The 8916-nt window shown below is 40.1% G+C and overlaps 1 protein-coding gene across 8 annotated transcripts in view; it reads right to left on the minus strand.

Annotated features, from left to right (window-relative positions):
* foxp1b (forkhead box P1b) overlaps nt 1-8916 on the minus strand; it is a 185460-nt gene extending 176544 nt beyond the window's left edge. For 5 of the 8 annotated variants that reach the window (XM_078173619.1, XM_033627320.2, XM_078173716.1 and 2 more), the window contains exon 1: nt 8408-8604. The gene's annotated coding sequence lies outside the window, so the exon portion shown is untranslated. Of the gene's footprint in view, nt 1-8407; nt 8605-8639 lie in introns of those variants that run through there. The other 3 variants (XM_078173654.1, XM_078173570.1, XM_078173541.1) reach the window with 2 other exon arrangements.

Below are 8916 nucleotides of genomic sequence, written 5' to 3' on the forward strand. Positions count from 1 at the left end.
AGGCCCTTACATACACTGGCCTTTTATTGTGCTATTAACCACTCAGGTATACTGGTAACAATTGTACATGAGAAAAAAAGGCACAAAGATAAAAGTACAGTGCTTCTGATCTCACACTGTACATCATAACAGTAAACAATGAGACTGTATAAGGGACACGGGGCCCAATTAGCCATCTCTGCTCTCCACTGTCAAGTATTTAAACAGTCTGCAAGGATGATAATAGTAACCTGCATACTTTCATCTGTGATCCAGACTCATCAGTGTGGTAGCACCTCTGCTGAAGCGCTGCACTGCATCTTGGGTAATTACTGCTTCCCAATTACCACCCAGCTGGTAAATATATATCAAATAAACAAGCAACAACCCGTCAATTAGGAGCACCCTTTCATAATGGGGGGTCCAAAAATGATGTTTTATGTACAGACTGAAGAAAGCAGCGTAAAAACAGAGCATTCAACTTCAAAGTGAACTTGTATCAGTCAAGCGCGGTTACATCTGAACGTAACACTTTGTAAAATAATTGAATCACATGTGTTTTTGAGGCAATTAATACAAGCATCTAATTAAAGGTGTTTTAATTGCCAAGAGGGCAACATACACTACAGGAACAGTGTGGTTCCACTAAAAAAGGACTTAAAAATGAAACATGGCCTTTTCTTCACAGACGAGTGGAGAGGGACAGTAACATTGTTGAATTCAAAGGCAAAGAGAACAGCTGCAGCAACAGTCTGTCAACAAAATTTGCATTGCTGCTCTCTCCTCATCTCCATTACTCTCTCCTGTCTCTCCTCAAGCCCACGGAGCTGCCGGCTTAGATCTGAGTACTCTGATGGCTTATCACATAGCGAGCAGCAGGCTAAGCCGGAGTGATGCGCCCAAAAGACATGATCAAAGCACACCAACTTTCCACCCGGCAATGATGATGGAAGAGCAGGCCCTGCCATGTTATGTTTCTTATTAGGCTGGGACTGCCAACGGAAAACACAGCCAAGAAGTCAAGCATGAGGCCCTTAAAGATGTGCTCCTGTAACCTTATTCTACATTACGCTGCCTACTAGAGTTAACAGGGTTAAAGTGATAGTCTGTGACATTTTCATATGAGTCAATTTGGGCTCTGCTACTCTCATTCTCACACTGATCTAACATAATGATTTAGCCCGATTAGGAAAGCTTTTAATTTGCAGCCCCACACATCCTGTTTTGGACAGGTCTTTAAGGGGAACACCACCTGAATTAAGAATTCTAATATGTTATTTCCATGGCACCGGAAAATTCAATCAGTATTTGTGAACATGAGCTATTCTCTCTCAAGGCCAGAAACCAGGGAAGTAAGTCACAATCTTGTGATGTCATAAATCCAGAGCTGCCTTATAGACAATAAGTGGGAGACTGATTTTGTGGGCCCACAGAATTATTATTTTATTTTTATACCCAGATGAGCATTATTCTGTTGTAATGTTCTCAGTAACAGAAAACATACATACATATAGACCGAATCACAATGTTTTTTTTACAATAACTTCTGGGTAGAAAATCCTCGAATCATGGCACAGCGAAAACATTGTCTAAATAAGTTAGATGTTAGCCACCTAAAACAGGCTCACCATCAATATCAGTTTAAGTGTACACTATATTAGAATATTTTCACAACATTACCTCGCCGTCAGACAGCCTTTTCTGACGGCAAATTGAAGCCGTTATATGAAAGCCACCAGACTCTGCTGACAAAAACAGTAATTGTACCTTGCTGAACACTGAATTGCCGGTCTGCCGTGGTATCTATTGATTAGTGTGTAAACTAAAGCAGAGCAAATATTCAAGTGTAGCGTACACTTACACTGATATTGATTCTTTTTGGGTAGCTAAAATATGTTTTGCTGCGGCCCCATCCACAGCAGTGCATTGTTTAACTTCCGTACAGGTAGATTTGGTTTATCAAAGATGCTAGCGGCGCAACACAGGACATAAAATAAGCACAGCAGAGACGTCAAATGATCAACCACATTGTCTGACTATTTATCTTTAAACGTTACAATTATAGCTGAAAATGCAAACAAAATAAACAAGTTTGCCAATTTCTCCGCAGTTTAAATGAATCTCCAGCTGTTAATCAGGAAGTAACTGATTTAAGCGCAAGTGTCACGGTGATTCGGTCTACACTGAGAATATTCCCCTGGGTGCTCTTTAGGGCTGTCAATGAATATTCTAAATTCGAATTTAAATTCAAATTTGAAAAAAAAAATGGACCTTCGAATGTGAAAATTGATATTCGATTGTGGAGAAAAAAAAACACCACCGCAGCTGTCCTCTTTGCGAGTGGGCGCTGGCATCAGACGTGCATTTCTCCACGCTGGTCAACAAGCGGTTCTGCTCCCAGCTGTTGTCTCCGTCACCCGGCTTAACACATTCGCTCGCAGCTCGTGTAGAAAATTGACCAGACACCGAAACGATCGCTGCAGGGCACGAGCTGGTCAAGGTCCGGCGCTTCGAGGCTATTCGCAGGGCTTCTGCGGGCGGTGTGGCCACGGGTCAGAGAGGGGGGGCGAGCAAGAGGTCCACAGTCGTTTATAACGTAATGTTATAGATAACTGTTTTATGTGTTTTAATGTGTAGGTATGTAAATGTTTTCAAAGACGTTTATGTTGAAATAAAAATACCTACAAGTAGTTATGTTTCCTTGTATTAATACATATACAAGTATGTTTCCTTGTATTAGTTTGCCCTCTCGTGGACATAGAGCGAAAAAAAAAAAATTCGAATGGTTCGAACCTTTGAGTTATTTTTAGAAGGAATATTTGAACGTCATTTTTGAGCAATTTTGACAGCCCTAGTGCTCTTGGTGTCATCTGTCTTTACAAATCCATCCGTCTATGGAGCAGTTCCAGACTTTATACTTCAAGACATCACAAACATTTTTTTACTTTATTAAACCAGTGGTTCCCAACCTTTTTCCTTAAGGGTCATCATTCCTATCATTGAACTGGTGACCCCTGAGTAAGTGACATAACTGATGGATATTTCACAATACTTAATGCGTATTTATAACAGTACAGAACAACTGATAAACTGCACAGTTAACCCAAACAGTGAATGCAATAACTGCAGGAAGTTTGTGTAAAACGAGAGGTTTGGATGAATTTTGTGAAAATTATTTCCTGTGAATGTCGCATCAGAGAGGAGTTTTCCTGTTATTTGTAGCAACTTATCTTATGATTCTCTGTCTGCATTATGTATTTCTGTTTTTGTTCGTTTGTTTTTAATAATCATACATACATAATAGGTATTTTGACAAATTCAGTGCTTTCTTCTCCCTGATGCTTTACTATTTTTTTTTATTAGCTTTTTGGTTGTTGTAGCTGTGTACTTTTCTGACGCAGGACGAGGCTGTTTAGCAAAGAGTGAAGGTTCTATAAATATAACTTGTGTTCAGATGTTCACTTTTTTTTTTAATATCTGTATCTTGAATAATAATCTGAAGTTTAAAAATAACTATTTGATTTGGTTTTGTTAACAGAAATGAATGAAATGCTGAGATAAAAGCCTAGTGTATATATATTTTTAAAAGTTTTCTTACAACTTTTAAAATCAAGAAAGCATCATGACCCCTTCTGAAGCTTTGGCAGACCCTAATGGGGGTTGGGACCCTCAGGTTGGGAACCAGTGTCTTAGACCATAGGAATAACACGTATGAATTTTGAACAGGCGTAATTCCCCTTTGAGATCTCAACACTTTGGTGCATGTGAAAACTTTGATATTTCCAGCAGCAGTTTGGCATAAACAGAGGAACCTGTGAGATAACACAAGCAGCCACCACAACTGAACAGAAAAAGAGCAGCGTGCCACCACTAGAACCTTAACCGTCATAAACAGACAAAATGTATCACAGATCTAACCGCAGTGTTTGCCTGAAAAGTGATTTCTGGCAACGACAGCACAAAAATATCAATCCACATAACTTCATTTGTGTGAAAAAAAAATTGGTTTAACCTTTATAAATTGCAAATTTACAGTGATGTTGTTTCTTAAACTATCACAAGTCTCACTCGCATTTTAGGTAAATATCACATTCCACATCAGTGAGGCCACCTTTCAAACATGAATACCACCATGTAAGTTTAGGAAAGCTTAATTTCAATATCATCTGCACCAGAAAACCAACAGTCACATTATTTTTCTCTTTTTCTGACTTCTCCAAAATTGCGAGGAAAGCAAAACTGCTTATTGAAAACTGTAATGACAGATAAAATCAAATGTTGTTAGGCTCTAGATGACTTTATGCTGTGTAAAGTTTTAGTAAGAACAGCAAATGGAAGCAAGAGGCATCTTTTGGAGCTGCGGGCTGCAAATCATACGCTGCTGTTCAAACATAAACTTATGAAAATACTGTGGAGCTTCAGCCAGAGAAAGGAATCACTTATAGTTTGTCTCCCTGGCATGATAAACCAAACAACACATGAGGTTATGTTAGAATAACTACACCCTCTCAGTGGAAACCTTCGTCAACACATACTTGGTAGAAAATTCCCTAAAAATGAAATGATGTCATCCACCAGGCCATCGAAGCCACATCATAAGCACACGCAGACTGACACACAGACTGGACAGCTGATAGAAACAGGTGCTGAGGTTTCGCCTGGCAGCTGAGCACAGCTTGTAGCATATGGCTGAGCCCCTCATGTCTGGATGAAAATGTTTGTAGCTTACCTGCATCATTCCCAAAACAGACAAGTGCTCTGTTATTAAAGAAACTCAGAATTTAAGTTGTTACATGCTAAGAGCCTCTTGCACTCACTCAAAATGAGAACAGGGAATTGCTGCGTACCCAAACTAAAACATCTGGTACTATATAAAGTGTTTTTAAAAAAAAAACCAAAAAAAAAACAGAAAATTAGAGAAGAAACAAAAAATAACGCTTGAACTTAAATAATTTTCTAAATTGACCGAGTTGGATTTATTTTGTTTATTCAAATAGGCTAACGTATGAACACCTATGTCTGAGTGCGAAAGATATAAAAACATGATATGCATGGTGTCAAATGTCAATGCAAACCACACCGCAGTGCAAAGCCAACTCCATTGGATTTTTCATCTATTTGTCCCAAGTGTTTCTTTATCTTGATCGAGATGTGTCAACCGACAACACGCTCAGCTTTTACCTTCAGTATTCTCAAGTGAGTATTTGCAAAAACTAAAAAATTATACCATAATTGTGAAAAGTCACTGTATGGGGAAAGGGACTGAGCAAAATAATTTTTTACAGGTACTACTGCAATATAACTTATTGATGTAGCAGATGCCAAATGATATGCAACCCATCTAGCCTAATACGAACTTCAGTGCATATACAATACTTTACTTCATTATTTATTTAAAAAACACAGCTACTTTTATCTGGAACCAACACACCAACAACTAATTCAATACACCAACTTTACAGAAGACAATATAGATATTTTCTCACACAGGACACAGTCTGTATCCCCGTATTCCTGAGACACAACACCAGCAGTAAATTCATTTTGTAATACAATGTAATTGATTGTAGTTGCATGCAGACGATTTACATTTTTGTCAGCATCCCTCCCTTTATTAAGGACAGATGACAGTAGAAGACAGTAATTAATGGCTGCATGAGTTAATGGCCGTCCAGAGCATTTTGCAGTCTCCATAGAGACTGAGGAGCTGCACAGAGCACACCTGAAGCTGTCCACTCTCTGACCAATGGCCTTCCCTGGCATTGAGAACCGTCTGCCTGGGCACGCCACAGGGGCCGGGACACACTAACCTTTACCCTGGAAATATTGTTCTGCTTTCCTTTGTTATCACTTCCATTCATGTAATACAGCACTAATGAGGGCGCTGCACCACTCGTATTCATATTGCCAGTACTCTTCCCCCTTTTGTGTTGTGTGAATCAAACATGCAAAAATCACATGACAAATTCATTTACCAGAAAAGTCCCTTTATGCATCTGTCACTTGTCTCGCTTTGTGCGAAAGTGTTTCAAGCAACTGGTTTGAGGGCGTCTTGTATCTGAAATCAAATGAGGGGTGAAGCCAGCAAATAAATCAGAAAGAAACAATACAGCAAATGCAGAACCTTATTCCCACACTGGACCGAAAATAACTCTCCTTATCATTCAGCTGCAAGCAAGGGTGCACAGTCAGTTTACAGCCCCTCCGTACCCAACACAGGGTATTTCAATGTGTGTTCACAAATACTGAGCCGTCAGATGAAAGAGAGGGCCGCTCCACTCAGGGATGGGAGTCCTCACGCTGAATGCACGAGTGACTGATTACTTTCTTACCAGTTGAACCTCAACTCTCTACAAAGAAGAGCCTGAGCCCCAGCCTGAAGAGGCCAAACTAGAAACAAGGGCTTTCCAAATAATACAAAATCACAGATCGGTGCGTTAAGGATCTTGCGTCATTACAATGCATGCAGCTGCTCTTCCTCAAATTTCAAGCGTTTTTACTTTCCCCCTGCCAACTCAATTTATTCAGTACTAGTATGGAGCAGAGAAAGTACAGTCAGTCTGGTTTCTAGAAGCAGACGCGGGGGACGGCGTTAGGTTGTTCCCATCCGAAACAGCAGCAGGCTGACTGTATGTAACAGCCGTGTCAAACGGCAGGCCTAGAAGAAGTTGCAAAGAAAGTTCATCCTGTGTTTTAAAACCTGGGTCAGCATTTGCGAAGGTCCATTTCTGCATAAGTGAGCACACAAACCCCAGTGCCTGTTCAAATAGTCTGCAGCTCTCTCTCAGGCAGCTCATGACAACAGCCCAGCAGCAGCACTGTTTGATCTCCAATGTTTTCCTTAATCTGGGTTGTCAAGGTTCGCTTGTTGGAGGCTGTTTACTTTACTTCTCCTACAAAAAAGTGTTTTTTTCCCCTCAGACAATGACTAATCCAAAGACCAAGAAGGAGGGAGCACTGCCAGCAATAGTTGTTAAAGCTGCAGTTTCCCTTTTGTAAATTTTCAGATGGTTTTAGTCCTGCTGTTGCCAGCTGCAGACTTACTGTAAAAAATATTAGGGTAATATTTCACTCTAGTGTGTATGCAGTTCACTCTCACTAGTCATACATAATCTGTTTTTTATATTTATAAAGCTATCATTTTCAACAAGAATACTAATTCTCTTTGACTTGCCAAATTGCAAATAAATCAACATGGATTAACTACACAAGACATGTTTTTAATGTGTACATATATATATTTAAAAGCTGCATGCAGTAAAATGCATGAGCATACTGGTTACCAGTGTGTAATACACCTGTTGTAAAATATACATTTCAACAGAAATAGATCTTAAATATGTATTGCTTTGCTTTGAATGTATTTCTGCAGGGCAAAATATTTTTGCTGCAGTACATTCCTTTGGACAGTGCATTAGGATAACATTTAATTTACACGTACATACTGTAGTTATAACAGGTTACTGTTAATTTAACAAAATGTAAACTCTATTTTTACAAGTGATAATACAGTGATATTCAATTTCAGCCTATTTACAGTTACGATAAATGTCCAACTGTAAGCTGCACCACGTCTGACTTATAAAACCACTTAGTTCAAACTTTGAGCCTCATACAGGTAAATAAAACGCCTTTAAAACTTTTAATGTCGAGGTGTAAGTTTAAGTTGCCACAGCTATAATTAAAGAACAATTCTCTAAACCCTTTGTGTGTCAGAAGTGAACTATGAGGTGAATATCCGCTTTAAATGTATTGTGTGCAGCCACACAGAAACAACAGCCTTTAACAGCTCCAGTGACGGACAGCTAAATAAAAGTCGCGCTGCCTGTTAGCTAAAGCTGTATTATAGCTATAATAACTATAGTTTAGTGCAGTTGTAAAGCCTTCCTCCGGTCTTTCGGAGTTTTGGAGGACAGCTAACACGTGGGGAAAGGCTCCCTCCCTGGTCTTACTCCAAAGAAATCACGGCACTCAAACTTCCCTTTCACCGTGTAAACTTAACAACTTTTACGGATGTATCCGTCACAGGTAGCGGTGTAATGAACTGTTAACGGCTATCGCTAAGCAGCACTTTTCAACCAACTGTGGCTACAAAGGTGCACTTCCCCCCGGGGTCTCGTGAGTAGCCTCAACTAAGTTAGTAGCCCAACTTTCCAAAAAAAAAAGTAGAGGATACAACAGTCGTAGTTACAAACCTCACTCCTGTTACAGAGACGTTAAACTGCGCTACCGACCAGCCCACATGCTAATAACACAGGTGTTTGTTTATTCCTTTATTTCGCTAATTGTAACAACTGTAGAAAACGGTAGCAAAAAAGCGAAGGCAAACTCCGTGTGTGTGTGTGAGTGTGTGTGTGAGTGCAGCATCAGCAGGTATCTAGACAAGATACAAAGCTAATGTTAACATCATGATAATAGTGAAACTTACCAGAATGGAAAACGCTTTACAGCAGCTAACAGGCGCACGCGGAGGGTACCGATTTGCTAGTATGCGATAACGACCCCGTGCACGCGAGAGCTTGTGTACCGAGAACGCCTGCGACAACAAATCACACCGTAAACACCAACAAAATTTTTTACTCCGCCCGCCTTGATTGTTGGTGGCGAGGTGGGGGGACTAACTAAGTAACTTCACTACAGGGAGAAAGAGATCATCTTACCGAGGGCGTCGAGAAAGGAGCAAAATGTGGAGTTTCACACTCGCTGCCTGCCGGTCTGCCTCGCGGAGAAAGGCACGAGCTCCTCTCTTAATGTTGTTATTAGATTTTAACACGGCGAGCAAAGAAGGAGGAAAAAAAGGAAGAATCGCGGATTTGGATGTTGTTGTTTTGATGTCCCAAGTCCGTGACGTCATATCCACCTGCTTTGGTAAACAACGTTCATTGCATCGCAGATCCTTCATAGAAACATCATAGTCACAAGTACAATTCAGTAGCA

Source organism: Epinephelus lanceolatus, chromosome 1 (genome assembly GCF_041903045.1).
Source record: "Epinephelus lanceolatus isolate andai-2023 chromosome 1, ASM4190304v1, whole genome shotgun sequence".
NCBI classification, from domain to species: Eukaryota; Metazoa; Chordata; class Actinopteri; order Perciformes; family Serranidae; genus Epinephelus; species Epinephelus lanceolatus.